The sequence below is a fragment of the Rhinoderma darwinii genome, chromosome 1 (genome assembly GCF_050947455.1).
Source record: "Rhinoderma darwinii isolate aRhiDar2 chromosome 1, aRhiDar2.hap1, whole genome shotgun sequence".
In the NCBI taxonomy this organism is placed as follows: Eukaryota; Metazoa; Chordata; class Amphibia; order Anura; family Rhinodermatidae; genus Rhinoderma; species Rhinoderma darwinii.
In genome coordinates, this window is record NC_134687.1 from 280,526,365 (window position 1) to 280,545,289 (window position 18,925).

Below are 18,925 nucleotides of genomic sequence, written 5' to 3' on the forward strand. Positions count from 1 at the left end.
GGGATTTTAATGCTGTAATGAATACTGGTATGGATAAATTTGGTACGGTGGAGGGAGGGATAACAGCGTTTGGTCGTCTTATTGCTGAGATGGGTTGGCGGGATATATGGAGGGATAAGCATCCAAGTCGGTATCAGTACTCTTGTGCTTCTTCAACGTATCAGTCTCTCTCCAGGATCGACTTAGTTTTGTGCTCGCCCACAGCGGTGCCATTTGTTGCCCAGATAGAGTACCTACAGAGAGCTTTATCGGACCATTCTCCTTTGTTAATGGAGGTAGAGAAGGAGGGGAGAACAGGGCGGGGTCAGGGGTGCTGGAAGCTCAATGCATTTTGGCTGAAGTTGATAGATAATAAAAAGATTCTAGACCTAATACAGGAATATTTTCAGTCCAACTCTGGTACAGTGCCACAGGAGATACTATGGGACGCAATGAAGGCATGGTTGAGAGGGGTGTTCATCCAGCACATTACGGCAGTAAAAACCAGGTCTAGACAGTTGGGGGACACATTGTTGGAAAGGGTGGCGGAGACAGAACGGTTGCATGTTGCGGATAATACGCCGGATACTTTGAGGCATTGGGTGGAGGTGCAGAGGTTGTTAAAACAGCACCAGTTGGAGAGGGCGGACAACAAAAAGATGTTTCTGAGTCGCCAATATTATGAGAAAGGGGAAACCACAGGAAGGTTGTTAGCCAGAATTGCACAGGCCCAGAGGGAGAACAATTATATACATACCATAAGGGGGAGGGGGGAAGGTCAGAGACTGATACAGGAAGGATATTGAAAGTCTTTCAGCGATTTTACTCAGATTTGTATGCCTCAAGAGCAGAGCACACGACTCAACAGTTGGAGGAGTATCTAGGGGAGGTTTGTCTTCCCAGATTGGGAGGGGAGGAGAGAACGACACTGGAGGAGCCTATTTCTCTGGAGGAGCTCCAGGCAGCCATAGGGGTACTAGCAAACGAAAAGGCTCCGGGGCCGGATGGTCTTCCGGTAGAGGTTTTTAAGGAATATGGGGAGTAGCTCACACCTCAGTTACTAGGTACTCTGCTGGACAGTTTTGATAGGGGACGGCTCCCGGATTCAATGTATGAGGCTACTATAGTGGTTCTGCCTAAGGAGGGTAAGGATATTCAGCTGCCGGAATCCTATAGACCAGTGTCCCTATTGACGGCGGATATTAAAATCATAGCGAAGGTCTTGGCGCTTAGACTTTCTAGAGTAGTGGCTGGGGTGGTACATGGAGACCAAGCCGGCTTTATGCCATCTAAGTCGACGGCAGTGAATCTGAGACGGCTGTTCTTGAATTTGCAGGTGCTTCCGGATAATCCTAGGGAGAGAGCCATTCTTTCATTAGATGCTGCTAAAGTGTTCGATTGCATGGAGTGGGGTTATTTGTGGTCAGTCCTGGATAAAATGGGATTTGGTCCTAATTTTATAAAATGGGTGAGGCTGTTATATGTAGCCCCAACTGCAAGAATTAGGGTGAATGTGGCCTTCTCTGATCGGTTTGAGCTGGCAAGAGTAACTCACTCCGTGGTTGTCCCTTGTCCCCATAGTTATTTGCGCTGGCGGTGGAACCATTGGCATGTGCGGTCCGACAACATGAAGACATACAGGGGTTGAGATATGGGGGAGTGGAGGAACGAATTTCACTATATGCGGACGATATGCTGTTGTTCATGGCGGATACCGAGCACACCCTGCCGTTAGTTATGGCCCTGATTAAACACTTTGGGAAATATTCTGGATTACTCATTAATTGGTTGAAATCTGCTCTTATGTTCCTGGATCCGGGGGCTATCCAGCCTGGGGAGGGGGAAGTTGTGATACCGGTGGTCGCGGAGCTTAAATACTTGAGGGTTCAGGTGACGGCGAAAGTGCAGGATTATATGTCCCTGAATGTGGTGCCACTGTTAACAAAGCTAAAGGCCAAAGTGAAGGCTTGGAACAAACTCCCGCTATCTGCTCTGGGTAGGACAAATTTTATCAAAATGTTCCTTATGCCTCAAGTGTTGTACGTCATTCTTAATTCCTCGGTGTGGATCCCCAAATATTGGTTTAGGAGGCTGCATAACCTTTTTAGAGACCTAGTGTGGAAGAGGGGGGTGCCCAGGATTAAACTGGAGAAGCTGCAATTGCCTAAGGATGAGGGGGGCTTGGCTCTGCCCAACGCATGGGTGTATTACTTGGCTGCTCAGTGCCAGCATTTTTGGAGGTGGGAGCGGGAGGACACCTGGGGGTCCTGTGAACGTATTCTATCGTATCTGGGGGGTGGGAAAAATCCGCTGGCAGGACTGGAAGCACACAGTTATAAGAGGCTAGCGAGTAATCGACCCACCCTGTTTCTCACACATAAGGTGTGGTGGCAATGCAAGCAATTGTTGGAGATAGGGGAATGCAATAAATATACTCCACTTTGGCAGAATCCATATCTGTGGGAATTGTACAAATTTGAAGGGATGCAGGGCTGGGAGTAGCGAGGCATTATAAGACTGAGTCAGTTGTACGAGGGGGACACATTCAAATCCTTTCAGCAACTAAGGGATGGGTTTCAACTGAATTCCCACATGTTCTATCAGTATCTGCAGATTCGGCATGCTGTGCAGGTGGACTAGACGATTCATGCAACGGGAGTGTTGGAACATATTGCGAAAGCGGTTACATGAAGAGGGTTGATCTCATTGGTCTATCGCAGGTTACTGCCGGAACATCTGGGCGATCTTATGGCACCAGTCAAAGCTAAGTGGGAAAGAGATGTGGGTCTTATTCCAGAGGACCACTGGGAGGCTATCTTGGCGTCATCATGTACTCTGTCTCTTAATGTAGCGCAAAGGAGGTCCCAATTATTTTTGATACATAGGGTATATAGGACCCCCTGGGTTCTGAAAAGTATGGAATTGCGGGCGGATGCCAGGTGTCCTCGTTGTCCGGGAGAAAAGGCAGATATTTTTCACATGTTTTGGTCCTGTGGGATTTTGGGGACACTATGGAAAGAAATGTCAGAGTTATTGGGACGAGTGTTTGAGGTAGAGATTCCGTTAGATCCCATGGTAATGTTGCTGGGATATATAGGTGATCTGGAGGGGGATCGGTTGTCCTGTTTGGCAATTGCGAAAATATTATACCAAGTTAGGAAGGGTATAGCAAAACACTGGCTGGATGCGGAACCACCCTCGAAGCAAGAAATTATAGGTGCACTTAACTATCAGGTTCTGATGGAATACAGGATATATTCCAAGAGGGGGTCTAGGAACAAATTTGAAAAACAATGGGCTAGGTGGATCGATCACTCTGGGTGTGCTTCCTCGGAACTCCTGGCACTCCGCTCGGTTGTTCCAGTTTAAATTGTCATGAGGTTCAAGGGGATAACACTGACACATGGGGCACTGTAGAGTTCCAGCAGGGGTGGAGGGGTTCCACATTAGGGTTTTGTTGTACTGACTGAGAGGTGCATATGGGGGAGTTGGAGGGAGGAGGGTAGTTGAAATATGGAGGAGAAAGAGATAGGGTATGGAAGCCTGTAGCGAGAAGGCCCGCTGGGGTTTGGGGGGAGGAGGGGGAGTTGGGGGTAGGGTGCATTGTTATGTCGGTAATACATTCTTGGGTTTTTGAAGCACTGATGTAATAACATGTCAGATTGTATAATGACCTGTAATGCTGTGGTTATTTGTTGAATAAACTTTAACTGATTTAAAAAAAAAAAAAAAAAAAAGAGGCGATTTATCAAGGACCTAAAATTAGGGAACTAGGAAGGGGAGGGCCCAAACATATCTGCTGGAAGCGAGGGTGCCCGTATTATAACAGGACAACACTTTCCCAGCAAAATTCCCCAAACTGCAAAGGTGCGGTGTGTGGACCAAAAGGGGCATAAGAAAGGACACCATTTATCAGTGCCACACCGGCCTGTGCAGAAAGGATTGCTTCACAGCGTAACACACATCTATGGATTATTTTATTGTTTTTTTATCCCATTATTATGCCACCTGACTATGCCCCTGATGTACTCTGCCCAGCTTACATATGTCCCCACATTATAAACGGAAACACCAGCAATACTCAAACAAATCTACTACCAAGCAAAATCCGCCCCCCAAAAGGCAAATGGCGCTCCCGCCGCTCTGAACCCTACAATGTGCCCAAACAGCAGTTTCCTTCCACATATATGGCATCGTCATACCCGGGAGAACCCTTTTAACAATTTTTGGGGTGTGTGTCTCCAGTGGCATAAGCTGGGCATGACATATTTGTCACTGAAATGGCATATCTAGGGAACAATATAAATGTTTAATTTGCACCATCCGCAGTGCAATCATTTATGGAAAAGACCTGTAGGGTGAAAATTCTCACTACACCCCTTAATAAATGCCTTGAGGGGTGTAGTTTCCAAATGGGGTCACTTCTCAGGGGTTTCTTTTTATTATTTCACATCTGAGCCTCGGCAGTTGTGAACCAATACTTTGTAAATCACCAAATTAGGCCTCAATTTTACATGGTACGCTTTCACTCCTGAGCCTGGTCGAATGTCCAGGCAAAAGATTAGTGCCCCATATAGGGCATTTCTAAAACCCGGAAAAACTGCACAATAATTAGAGAGCTCCACATATTGGCATATCTATCGAAAAAATTCCATTTTCACTCTGCAACATCGAGTGCACACTAATTTCTACAAAACCTCTGCAGGGTTAAAATGCTTACTACACCCCTAGGTAAATGCATTGAGGGGTGTAGTTTCCAAAATTGGGTCACTTCTGGGGGTTTTCCACTGTTTTGGGCCCACAGGCGCCCAGAAACCAATCCAGCAACATCAGCACTCCAAATGGCGCTCCTTCCCTTCTGAGCCCTGCCGCAAACCATTCCTGCTAAATTTGAGCTCCAAAAGCCAAATAGCGCTCTTTCCCTTCTAAGCCCTGCCGTGTGTCCAACCAGCCGTTTATTACCACATGTGGGGTATTGTTTTACTCGGGAGAAATTGCTTTAGAAATTTTACTGTGCTTTTTCTCCTTCAGTCCTTGTGGAAATGAGAAAAAATTAGCTAAACCTACATTTTCTTTGAGAAAATTTAGATTGTCATTTTCAGGGCCTACTTCCAATAATTTCTGCAAAAAACCTGTGTGGTCAAAACGCTCACTATACCCCTAGATAATTTCCTCAATGGGTGTAGTTTCCAAAATGGGGTTACTTGTGGGGGGTTTCCACTGTTTTGTCCCCTCACGGTCTTTGTAAATGTGACATGGCCTCCGCAAACCATTCCTGCTAAATTTGAGCTCCAAAAGCCAGATAGCGCTCTTTCACTTCTAAGCCCTGCCGTGTGTCCAAACAGCCGTTTATTACCACATGTGGGGTATTGTTTTACTCGGGAGAAATTGCTTTACAGATTTCACAGTGCTTTTTCTCCTTTAGTCCTTGTGAAAATGAGAAAAAAAATCGCTAAACCTACACTCGCTTTGAAAAAATGTAGATTTTAATTTTCACGGCCTACTTCCAATAATTTCTGTAAAAAACCTGTGTGGTCAAAATGCTCACTATACCCCTAGGTAATTTCCTTGAGGTGTGTAGTTTCCCAAATGGGGTCACTTTTTGGGGATTTTCACTGTTTTGGCCCCTCAGAGGCTTTGTAAATGTGACATGGCCTCTGCAAACCATTCCTGCTAAATTTGAGCTCCAAAAGCCAAATAGCGCTCTTTCCCTTCTAAGCCCTGCCGTGTGTCCAACCAGCCGTTTATTACCACATGTGGGGTATTGTTTTACTCGGGAGAAATTGCTTTAGAAATTTTACTGTGCTTTTTCTCCTTCAGTCCTTGTGGAAATGAGAAAAAATTAGCCAAACCTAAATTTTTTTTGAAAAAATTTAGATTGTCATTTTCAGGGCCTACTTCCAATAATTTCTGCAAAAAACCTGTGTGGTCAAAACGCTCACTATACCCCTAGATAATTTCCTCAATGGGTGTAGTTTCCAAAATGGGGTCACTTGTGGGGGGTTTCCACTGTTTTGTCCCCTCACGGGCTTTGTAAATGTGACATGGCCTCCGCAAACCATTCCTGCTAAATTTGAGCTCCAAAAGCCAGATAGCGCTCTTTCACTTCTAAGCCCTGCCGTGTGTCCAAACAGCCGTTTCGCGGTGCTTTTTCTCCTTTAGTCCTTGTGAAAATGAGAAAAACAATCGCTAAACCTACACTTTCTTTGAAAAAATGTAGATTTTAATTTTCACGGCCTACTTCCAATAATTTCTGTAAAAAACCTGTGTGATCAAAATGCTCACTATACCCCTAGATAATTTCCTTGAGGTGTGTAATTTTCCAAATGGGGTCACTTTTGGGTGATTTCCACTGTTTTGGCACCGCAAGAGCCCTTCAAACCTGACATGGTGCCTAAAATATATTCTAATAAAAATAAGGCCCCAAAATCCTCTAGGTGCTCCTTTGCTTCTGAGGCCGGTGCTTCATTCCAGTAGCACGCTACGGCCACATGTGGGATATTTCCTAAAACTGCAGAACCTGGGCAATAAATATTGAGTTGCATTTCTCTGGTAAAACCTTCTGTGTTATAAAAAAAATTGTATTAAAAATTTATTTCTGCAAAAAAATATGAAATTTGTAAATTTCACCTCTACTTTGCTTTAAATCCTGTGAAATGTCTAAAGGGTTAAGACATTTTCTAAATGCTGTTTTGAATACTTTGAGGGGTGAAGTTTTTAAAAGGGGGTGACTTTTTGGGGGTTTCTAATATATAAGGCCCTCAAAGCCACTTCACAAGTGAACTGGCTCCTGTAAAAATATATAACCGATCCAGAAAGGAAAGCAACAGAAATCTGCATACCCAAACATCCTGGACAAATCGCACATACAAATATGTGTGGACAAATAGGTCGATTTCAGGGCGTGAAGCCCTAACAGCATAAGAAATGCAATATGGAACCAAAAAAGAAGAATTGACGCTGAGAAACTAGGAAATAGTGAATATACAAAAAATACTTTATTGACAATAATGACACCACATAAAAAGAATCCAAAAAACCACAGTAAAAACAGGGATCTTTGGCTGATGAAAAGTAGTCAGACCATATGGCTATGCAAGAGACAAGTAAATAAAATGCATGTACGTCCTTAAATGATGTAGTAAATGTATGTGTGCATCCGTTAGATAGCAGTCTGTACAGAAAGTAGTTCAAAAAAACGTATAAATATGAAGTATAACAAACTACATAGGGGTACAACAGATGGTTTAGTAGTCATAGGAAGATAAAAGTAGCAGCAAAATTGCCAATTGACATACTGAATGCAAAGGAACGAAAGCATGCAGAGCTAAGTAGATGAGAAGGTAAGTGAAAATATTTTTCCAACAAGTCAATGAGGTCTCACATACCCATGGTGATTGAACGAGGTGAATGCAGCCAAAGTCCAGCCCAACGCGCGTTTCGGCGCTAATGCCTTCGTCTGGGGGTGGTGTAGGGTTGAGGTCAAAGGTCCTTTATTTGGACTCGGGCCAATGAGCTGAAGGGAATGCAGCTGTTGCGTGTACGTGCCGAGAGTATGGTCTTTCCCTGTGTGATTATAGGTCGCTGTCTCACTGCGGCCGAGATGAGGCAACAACGTCAGTGCCAGCGACGGAAATTCCAAGCCGGAAACACGCGACCGCGTCAGAAGACTCGGTCACGTGGATCAAGCGAAGGCTCGCCGTGGATGACAGAGACGGGGGCCGGACCTCAACCACCAATGGGAGAGCGACACAGGGAAATTGATGTAATGAATGAGCTAGGTAAACGAAATGGCACAGTTGTACGCGGTATGACACAAGAGGGAAAGATGAAATCACAGTAAAAATTGTATATATAGATTTAGTCGAGGACAATAAATATACAGTTTAGAACAAAGAGTTCATAGTTGATATGTTGCGGATAGATACAATGGAAGAGTGTATGTAGAACAATTATATGCCAAAGTTTAAGAAAGTGTATAAGAATGTGACACTGCGCAAATAAAAAGCGCAATGAGGCCAGTGTGACTTAGGCTTTGTAGCTAATACTAAGGTGGGACATATGAATGAAGTGATAGCTCCGTGACTGGGAAAAGGGGAGAGTAAGCTAGTGGAAATAGATATTGATGCTTGTTGAATATAGAGCCAAAGAATGAATGAAGGAAGTGCTTAATTTATTAAATGTGAATAAGTGTAATGTAATAAGAAATAAAAATAAATAAAAAATAAATAAATAAATAAATAAATAAATATAATACGCATAAATAAATAAATGAGTAGTATAGATCCAGTTTTAAAAAAAAAATAAATATTTTTTTATATATATATAAAATAAAATAATGTAAACATGATTTTAGTAGTATTGGAAATAGGAATAAAAATAAAAATGAGTGATAGGAGTGATAAGAAAATATGACGAGGACAAAAAGGTGTTGAGAACTCACATCTATATCACCTATTGTGACATCTGATACATAAAAAATTTGGCTCCTGCAAAAACAGCCTTTTGACATTTTCTTGAAAATTTGAGAAATTGCTGCTAAAGTTAAAAGCCTTGTAACGTCCTAGAAAAATGTTAAAAAAACGATGCCAATCTAAAGTAGACATATGGGGTATGTTAATTAGGTACAATTTTGTGTGTTATTACTGCCTGTCTTACAAGCAGATAAATTTAAATTGAGAAAAATGCTAATTTTTGCAATTTTTCGCTAAATTTTCGTGTTTTTCACAATTAAATACTGAACATATTGAGCAAATTTTGCCAGTAACTTAAAGTGCAATGTGTCACGAGAAAACAATCTCAGAATCGCTTAGATAGATGAAAGCATTCCGTAGTTATTACCACATAAAGTGAAACATGTCAGATTTGAAAAATTAGGCTCTGTCAGGATGGTCAAAAGTGGCCAAAGAGGGAAGGGGTTAAAGAAAAAAAGTAATTGTTCCCATAGTGGGAGTACCCATACATTTAGCAGGCGGATGGCATTAGTATGCAGCATGACCACGAACCACAATATTACTATGGATTGCCACAGTTTATGATGTGGTTTTTACCTGCTTGGCTTGTTATCGGGACGTACATTGAAACCATGTGCTTCACCTGTACAAGCCACACTGCCCAAAACTGAATCACAAAACCATGGCTAAGCACACTACCACCACTCACACCCGCTATGTGTAGGGGCACCTTTACTTAGTCAACCAATTAACCAATTGGAATTAATAATTGGGTTCAATTAGACTAGATACATCAACTTGACTAATGCCAGCCTTACTGAATCTAAATATCACTTGAATTAAGATACCTTCCACATCACAAAGTTCAGAGGTAATTTGCAAGGGGAATGTGTTTTTATGGAAGTCAAAATAAGCAGGGTGAGAGGAATCAGAAAAATGCCTCTCTTGGAGGCACAAAACATCTGGACAGTGTCTAGCATAATCCAAAAATCCTTTCAACCCACCCCCTCAAAACTGCCCTTCAAAAAATTTGTTCTCTTGAAATGGCTCATAAATGTGCGCTTTCTACCTCGATACTACGGGAGTTACTAAGTGCCCACCAAGAGGCCAGACGTCTACTGGACTCGGCCCAAAAGTTAGCCCTACTAATCTGCTGTAGCAAATTCTATGAATTTGGTAACAAAATCGGATGTACTGTATGTTAGCCGAAGCCCTAAAAAGTCAGATGGCACAATCTCATATACCAAACATTAAAACATTAAATCCCCGACTGGACCTGTAGTTCATACAACACCCAAAATATCTGATTTCTTTCATGATTTTTATTCTGACCTCTATAACCTTTGACCTCCAGCCCCCCCCCCCCACCATATGCGAGCCAGGACCCTTTCCCCTCCCCATTTACCAATCTATCCAGATAGACTTCTGTGGACATGGAGCAGGATTTTACTACTTCAGATATTTTTGCAGTCATAAAAGATCTTCCGGGGGGGGGGGGGGGAAGAGTCCTGGACCGGATGATTAAACTGCCAAATTTTATAAATCATTTGATGACTGTCTGGTGCCCCTTCTGCTGAAGGCATTCAATTCCATTTCACCTGAAGAGCCTTTTCCACCTAGCTCTACTTTGGCTCATGTCGCTGTCCTCCCCAAACCAAGCAAGGATCCTCAGCTATGCTCCAGTTATCGACCCATCTCATTGCTCAATGTAGACCTCAAAATCTACGCTAAATTATTAGCCAACACATTGAACAGGCATTTGCTTAATCTAGTACATCCGGATCAAGTGGGGCTCGTGCCTGTTTGGGAGGCACGCGATAATACACTCAAAACTTTGGATATTATGCCCAGACTCAACATATGCCTCTCATGATCCTATTCCTGGATGCTGAAAAGGCGTTTGATAGAATATCGTGGCCTGCTCTTCGCCACACTCTTCAACATATAGGACTAGGACCCTCCCTCACTACTAAAATACTGGCCCTCTAACAATATTCTTCCGTTCAATTAAACATCAACGGCTCCCTTTCTGCACCATTTACCATCCATAATGGCACCAGACAGGGATGCCCCCTCTCCTCATTGCTATATGTCCTCGTTATGGAGCATCTTATGGCTTCCATTCAGGATAACTCGGATATTAAAGGCATTTCCATAGGCGGAGTGGAATATAAGTGCTCAGCATTTGCTGATGACCTGCTGGTCTATCTCACAAATCCGCATATATCTCTTCCTTCATTGATGTTCGAGCTGTCCCCTTTTGGAACATGGTCCAACTTTAAGATTAACCTTTTTAAATCAGAGGCTTTAAACGTTTCCCTTTCGACCTCGACAGTGTCGCTCCTTAAATGTAATTTCCCCTTTTCCTGGGAGTATAACCTATTTGGGAATACGAATAACAAATACAAATAACAAATAACCTTTCATAACTGTTCACACATAATTTCGTCCCCTTACTATCCAAATTTTGTATAGATCTTGCATATTGGAATAAAACAAATTCTCCTGGTTTGGCCGTATTAAAGAGGCTCTGTCACCAGATTCTCAAATCCCTATCTCCTATTGCATGTGATCGGCGCTGCAATGTAGATAACAGTAACGTTTTTTTTTTTTTTTTAAAAACCTTTCATTTTTGGCCACGTTATGAGCTATTTTATATATATATATATATATATATATGCAAATGAGCTTTGAAATGGACAACTGGGCGTTTTTTTTTCGTTATGTCCAACTGGGCGTGTATTGTGTTTTTAACTGGGCATGTTTACGTGTATGACACTGACCAATCCATGGCCAGTCAGCGTCATACACTCCTCTCCATTCATTTACACAGCACATAGTGTTCTTACTAGAACGATGTGCAGCCACATACACAAGTGTCCTGATAATGAATACACATGAAATCCAGCCTGGACGTCATGTGTATTCAGAATCCTGACACTTCTGAATCTTTTCTGTGAGATTCCAGCAAGCCACACGTAATCTCGCGAGATTACGGAGGTAAACGAGATTTCGTTTCCCTTGCTGGAAATCTCAAAGAAAAGAGTCAGAAGTGTCAGGATTCTGAATACACATGACGTCCAGGCTGGATTTCATGTGTATTCATTATCAGGACACTTGATTAAAGTTAATCTCTGTATGTGGCTGCACATCGCTGCTGTGTAAATGAATGGAGAGGAGTGTATGATGCTGACTGGTCACGGATTGGTCAGCGTCATACACGTAAACACGCCCAGTTAAAAACACAATACACGCCCAGTTGGACATAACGAAAAAAAAACGCCCAGTTGTCCATGTCAAAGCTCATTTGCATATATATATATATATATATATATATATATAAAATAGCTCATAACTTGGCCAAAAATGAAAGTTTAAAAACAAACAAAAAACTTTACTGTTATCTACATTGCAGCGCCGATCACATGCAATAGGAGATAGGGATTTGAGAATCTGGTGACAGAGCCTCTTTAATATCTTAAAAATGTCACTGCTCCCTAGATTATTGTACCTACTGCAGATGATCCCCATCTCTATCCCATCCTCCTTTTGGCTACGTGTCCAACAATGCTTTGGATCTTTCATCTGGCCCTCAGGTCGCCCCCGAATAAGTAGGACAATTCTTACACAATAGATGCTGGTGGGGTTTGTATGCCGGATTGGCGTCTCTATTACCTTGCGGCAACCCATGCGCATGTTCTTGACTTTTTTCACAGTCACCACTCAAAAATATGGGTTTGCTTAGCTCAACAACAATGTACCCGTGCCTCATCCACCCTACCATGGACATGGACCTTGTCCAGGACTGACCCAACCCAAATCTCTTTGGTTGTTTCTGTAACGTCTATGGCCACGGCCAGTCGTTGTGAGTTAAACCTCGACGGCCGTGGCCATGGACATCCTACCTGTGTGCAGCGTCGTCCTCCTGTGAGGCGCCGGCACTCACTTCCGGACATCGAGATTGTCTCCGGAGGGCGCGCGCGCCCGCGCGTGCCTGGTCTTAAAGGGCCAGTGCTCGCATATTGCAGGAAGTCTGCAATCTAGCCCTGGGCTATAAAAAGGGCTCTGCCCTCTTGTTCTTTGCCAGAGTGTTGTTTGTTACCCGAAGTTTGTCGTGCTAATGGTCTACCAGTGTCTTCCAGTTTCCCAGTGTACCTTGTTCCTGTATCCCGTATCCTGTTTCCTTGTTACCCAGTTCTAGTGCCGTGCTGTGCTGTTGCCATGTTGTGCTGCGGTCTACGCCTGTTTTGCTACGCCTCACCTGACGTCTTCCCGCCACCTGGTCCCAGACGTGCCTGCCTTGCTACTGTCTATGTTGCCTCAGGTATACTCACTGAACTATTGAACTCTGTACTTTACCTGTTTGCCAGCTGCCATCCCGCTACGCGGTATGGCCCTGTGGGTCCACACCCCACATCGCGACAGTTTCTTAGACTCTCTTGGCGATGTGCTCCTCGGGAGTGGGAGGTTCACTTGTAGATCCATTAGGCCCACTGACCCCCATTATTGACAACCCAGCTTTACCAGCAGGACAAACTCGTCTTTCCTTCTTGGTGTGATCGTCCCATAATCCCATGTACTTTACTTATTCCTTTCTGACTCTTCCCTACTCCCACTGACCACAATCCTCTCAACTGAAACACCTTCAACACGAAACCAGTTTGAATATAACCAATTAAAGCACTTTTATAATGTAACGAAATGTCATGCCCATCTTCACCGCATGTTAACGGACTTTGAACGCTTGTGTGTTTCCACCATGTACCCCACGCACACTATCTCTATACTATATAAATTGGTCCTCTCCCACTGCTCACAACAACTCTCACCCTATTGCAAGGCTTGGGCGAAGGAACTTAGCACACAATTCACTGACATGCAGTGGAAGAGGTGTTTTTTTCCTTTCCCAAAAGGCCTCCATTGCAATACGGGCCCAGGAAACCAGTTATAAAATCATCTCTAGATGGTATCGGGTCCCTACCTCCCTCCATAAATGGTACCCATCCGTACCAGACAACTGTTGGTGCTGTGGTGCCGTGGGTGGTTCTATGTCTCATATTTGGTGGAGCTGTTCGTCCATGCAGAGTTTTTGGAATGCCGTACTTAGAATTATATCTGAAGTCACAGGGGTGTTGGTCCCTAGCTCCCCTTAAGCAGCTCTACTATTAATGTTCCCTATGCCTCTATCCATATATAAAAAATCCCTAACTAGACATCTTCTACAGGCTTCCAAGTCAGTCATCCCACATAAATGGAAATCAGTAGATCCTCCTTCCTTAGATGAGTGGTTTCTGGAGATCGCCATGACACAGAAAATGGAAAATCTAATGGTACAATCCTCAGCTGCCTCCGCACAATATATATCCATTGGACTACTTTCCTTTCTTCATCCACATATCTTACTTTGGTAACATGATACTGAATCTTCCTGTCACGTAGGGTTCGTGGACCCACTAGGCCGTACCGCCTTGGCGGTATGGCAGCTGGCCAACAGGGCGCAGGTAACAGTCGATAGTTCATATAGGGTACCTATGGCAGCTCGGACAGTAGCAAGTCAGGCTTGGCTGGGACTAGGCAGCAGGTAGATGTCAGGCGTGGAGTAGCAGGACAGACGTGGAATACAGCACAGCACGACTACAGCACAGCACGGCATTTGACCAGGATAGCACGGGATACAGGATACAGGAAACACTTGGAACTGGAAAACACTGGGAGTCCATTTGCATAGACAAACTAGGATATGACAAGCAACGCTCAGGCATCGAAGCAATGGGCTGGGCCACTCATAGTCCAGGACCCAGCCGTGTTGAGTGGAAATTAGTGCTGTCGTGACCCATGGCTGTGGCCGTCAGGGGGAGAGTGAACCTGACGGCCCACAGCCACGGACATGACAGTATCCCCCCTCTTACACCTCCTCTTCTTGGGGCCAGAGCGAGAGAGAAACTTCTTCAGAAGGGTAGGAGCATTTAGCTTCTCCTCTGGCTCCCAGGACCTCTCTTCAGGACCAAACCCCCGCCAATGCACCAAATAAAAAGTCTCTCCTCTCACTCTCTTGGTGTCCAAGATCTCCTTAACTTCGAAGGTGTCTGAAGGGCCGCTGGAGGCAACCGCAGGGCTAGGAGTCTTGGTAAAGCAGTTCAGAACCACTGGTTTCAGGAGAGAGACATGGAAGGAGTTGGGGATCCTGAGAATAGGAGGCAGCCGAAGGCGACAGGGTTGATCTGCTGCAGGATCTCAAAGGGTCCGAGGAACCTGGGAGCAAATTTGTACGACGGCACCCTCAGTCGAATATTCCTGGAGAACAGCCAGACCTTTGTGCCAGGAAGAAACTGAGGAGGTTCTTTTCTCCTTGTGTCCGCCCTCCATTTCATGCCGGCGAACGCCACCAGAATGGAGGATCGAGCCTGCTACCAGATCTGCAGAAAGTCCCTAAAAGCCGTGTCAGCAGCTGGTACCTCAGATGTAACAGGCCCCGAGAGAGGAATTCATGGGTGTTGGCTGTAGACAATGAAGAACGGTGTCTTCTGTGTGGACTCGCTAGTGTGATTATTGTAAGAGAACTCAGCCCACGGGAGCAACTGCACCAAGTCATCATGCTACTTGGAGTTGAAGTGGCGTAAGTCGACCTGACCATTGGACTGAGGATGGTAGGTTGAGGAAAATTCCAACTTTACACCTAGGAGTCCGCAGAGGGCCAGAACTTTGAGGTGAACTGAACAGATCAGACACAATATGCTGCGGCTAGCTGGGAAGGCGGAAGATGTATTGGATGAACAGCTTGGCCAGAAGAGGAGCAGAAGGAAGACCGGTCAGAAGAACAAAGTGGGCCATTTTCAAAAATCGATCCACCACCACCCAGACAGCACTGCATCCAGCAGAGAGAGGCAGGTCAGTGATAAATTCCATAGCTATATGCTGCCAGGGAGCATCGGGCACAGGCAATGGCTGTAGCAGGCCAGCAGGTCGAGTGAGCGACCTTGTTAGCTGTACACACTGAGCAGGAAGAAACAAAGTCCATAATGTCATTGGGCAGCGTGGCCCACCAGAAATGATGGGCAATCAGATCTCGGGACTTACGGGTCCCCGTGTGACCTGCCAGTCTAGACGAGTGTCCCCAGCGGAGGACTATCGCTCGGTCAGCCAGGAGCACAAAAGTCTTCCCTGGAGGAATGTCCCCAACTTGCAGGGGATTGACAGAGACAATGCAAGACGGATTAATAAAGTTCTGTGGAATCTCCATGGTGTCTTCTGTCTCGAAAGAACAGGACAAGGCATCGGCCCTCACATTCTTGTCGGCCGGGCGATAATGGAGCTCAAACTGGAACCTGGTGAATAACAGCGACCACCTGGCCTGACGAGGATTCAGCCATTGAGCCGTCTGGAGATAGGTGAGGTTCTTGTGGTCCGTAAAAATCAGGATGGGATGAGCTGCGCCCTCTAGTAGATGTCTCCACTCCTCCAGGGCCAATTTGATGGCCAGTTACTCCCGATCCCCAATCGAGTAGTTGCGTTCTTTGGAAGAGAAGAGCTTAGAGAAATATCCACATACCATAGACTTGCCCTTGGAACCTCTCTGGAACAGGAGTGCACCAGCACCGACAGAGGTTGCGTCCACCTCCTACGAGAACTGTAGAGAAACATCTGGATGATGGAGGATAGAGGCTGACGTGAAGGCACTATTCAGGCTAATAAATGCGGACTCTGCCTCAGGAGTCCACACCTTGGCGTTCATGCCCTTCTTAGTGAGGTCAGAGATAGGAGATGTCAGTGAGGAGAAGTTTGGAATAAACTGTCTGTAAAAATTAGCGAATCCCAGAAAGCGCTGTATGGCCCTCAAGCCTTGAGGGTGTGGCCATTCCAGGACGGACTTTACCTTTTCAGGATCCATCTTGAGACCTCTATTCGAGACAATGTAGCCTAGGAAGGGTAGAGCATCCTTTTCAAACAAAGACTTCCCCAACTTGGCGTACAGACGATTCTCTCTTAACCACAGCAAAACTTGACGGACATGTCTCTGATGAGTCATAGGATCTGGAAAAAAAATCAAGATGTCATCAAGATAGACCACTCACAAACATAGAGGATGTCACGGAAAATGTCATTAACGACCTCCTGGAAGACCGCGGGAGCATTACACAGGCCGAAGGGCATTACTAGGTACTCATAGTGTCCATCACGGGTGTTAAATGCAGTCTTCCATTTGTCATCCCGACGAATCCGGATTAGGTTGTAAGCCCCACGCAGGTGTAGTTTGGAAAAAATCTTGACACCACGTATACGATCAAAAAATTCAGAGATCAGTGGCAACGGATACTTATTTTTCACCGTGATTTGGTTGAGACCCCGGTAGTCAATATGAGGACGCAGGGAGCCATCCTTTTTTTTGACGAAGAAGAACCCGGCTCCTGCCGGGGATGAAGACTTCCATATGAAGCCCCTCTCCAAGCTCTCTTTAACATAGGCGGACATGGACAGAGATTCCGGCAAGGAGAGAGGATATATCCTACCATGGGGAAGAGATGCACCAGGGATCAGCTCGATAGCACAGTCATACGCCCGGTCTGGGGGCAGTGTCTCCGCCTCCCTTTCGCTGAAGACATCCGAAAATGCAGCATAATGACCAGGCAATCCTGCCAATGACTGAGGCAGAGGAGGCTGGACTGAACGAATCTGCAGCAGGCATCGGCTTTGACACTCAGGGCCCCACTGGAGAACCTCTACAGAGTTCCAGTCCAGGACTGAGGCATGTAGTCTGAGCCAAGGCAGCACCAGCAGCACGGGGGTTAACAGCCTTGGATAGGACATAGAAAGATAGAAGTTCAGAGTGGAGAGCCCCTACTTGGCCGCAATAAAGACAGAGTCCCGAAGTGCGTCTGCATTGTCTCTCCTGGGTAGATAGCTTGCATTGGTCCATCCTCACAGATTCCTTAGGAGGATCGGCATCAGAGGATGGCAGGGTTTGCTGCAAGATAGGGACCAGACTAGGAAGACCTCCCGTCTAACCTCTTGGAGCCGTTCTCGGAGCCTTCTATCAATTCGGGCAGCCAGAAGAATGGGGACATCCAGGGTAGACGGCAGCTTTCGAGCGGCAAGTTCGTCCTTAATTTTAGGAGGCAGTCCATGCCAGAATGTAGCAACCAGGGCCTCATTATTCCACAACAGTTCTCCCGCCAGGGTGCGGAAGTGGATGGTGTACTCGCCCACAGAGATGTCTCCTTGGCGTAGGTTCAGCAAGAAAGGCACTGCAGAGGAGACTCGTCCAGGCTCCTCCAACACTGTGCGAAATGTCCGGAGGAACCTCTGGAAGTCACAGGTCTCTGGTCCCTGTCTCTCCCAGATAGGATTCACCCATGCAAGGGCCTTGCCAGTGAGAAGAGAGATGATGAAAGCAACCCTTGCGCCATCAGACGAAAATGTCCTTGAATACAGGCTGAAATGGATCTGGCACTGTTACAAAAATCCACAACAGGTACCTGCGTCTCCATCATAGCGGTCAGGAAATGGCAAAGAAAAATGAGGATCAACACTGCCAGGAGGTGTAGTCAGAGGATCAGTACTGCCAGGAGGTGTAGTAGGAGGAACGACAGCTCGTGCATACTGCCGACGTGCGAGACTGTTCAAGTCCTGGAGGAGTTGGTCCTGCCGAGATCGGAGCTGCAGCATATCTGTCCGCATCTCTTGTGACATCATCTTGCTCTTGGACCGACCAGCAGGTTCCATGGCATGAGCGTACTGTCACGTAGGGTTCGTGGACCCACTAGGCCGTACTGCCTTGGCGGTATGGCAGCTGGCCAACAGGGCGCAGGTAACAGTCTATAGTTCATATAGGGTACCTGTGGCAGCTCGGACTGTAGCAAGTCAGGCTTGGCTGGGACTAGGCAGGAGGTAGACGTCAGGCGTGGAGTAGCAGGACAGGCGTGGAATACAGCACAGCACGACTACAGCACGGCACTTCACCAAGATAGCACGGGATACAGGATACACTGGGAACTGGAAAAGACTGGGAGTCCATTTGCATAGACCAACTAGGATACGACAAACAACGCTCAGGCATTGAGGCAAGGGGCTGGGCCCCTCTTATAGTCCAGGGCACTCATTTTCTGATTAAACATTAAAGTCCGGTGTGCGCGCTGCCTTTTTAAGAGCGGGCACGAGCGTGCGCGCGCACCCTACCGGACCCGGCCGAGGTGAGTGGAAGTGAGCGCTGGCGTCTCCTGAGGAGGAGACTGGGGCCAGCGCTCACAGACCCATGGCTGCGGCCGTCAGGGGGAGAGTGAACCTGGTGGCCCGCAGCCACAGACATGACACTTCCTTTAATAGGAATCCACATTACACTAGGAAGACATAATTTTGTGACCTCACCCGCAATAACTATACATATGCCGTATGACTAGCTGCTCGCGTCCCTTACTATAATAATCTGGAGACGGAGTCCAGGCTCACCACGACCTCTACCAACACTTAACCCTTTCCCGCAGTTGTTTTGTCTCCCT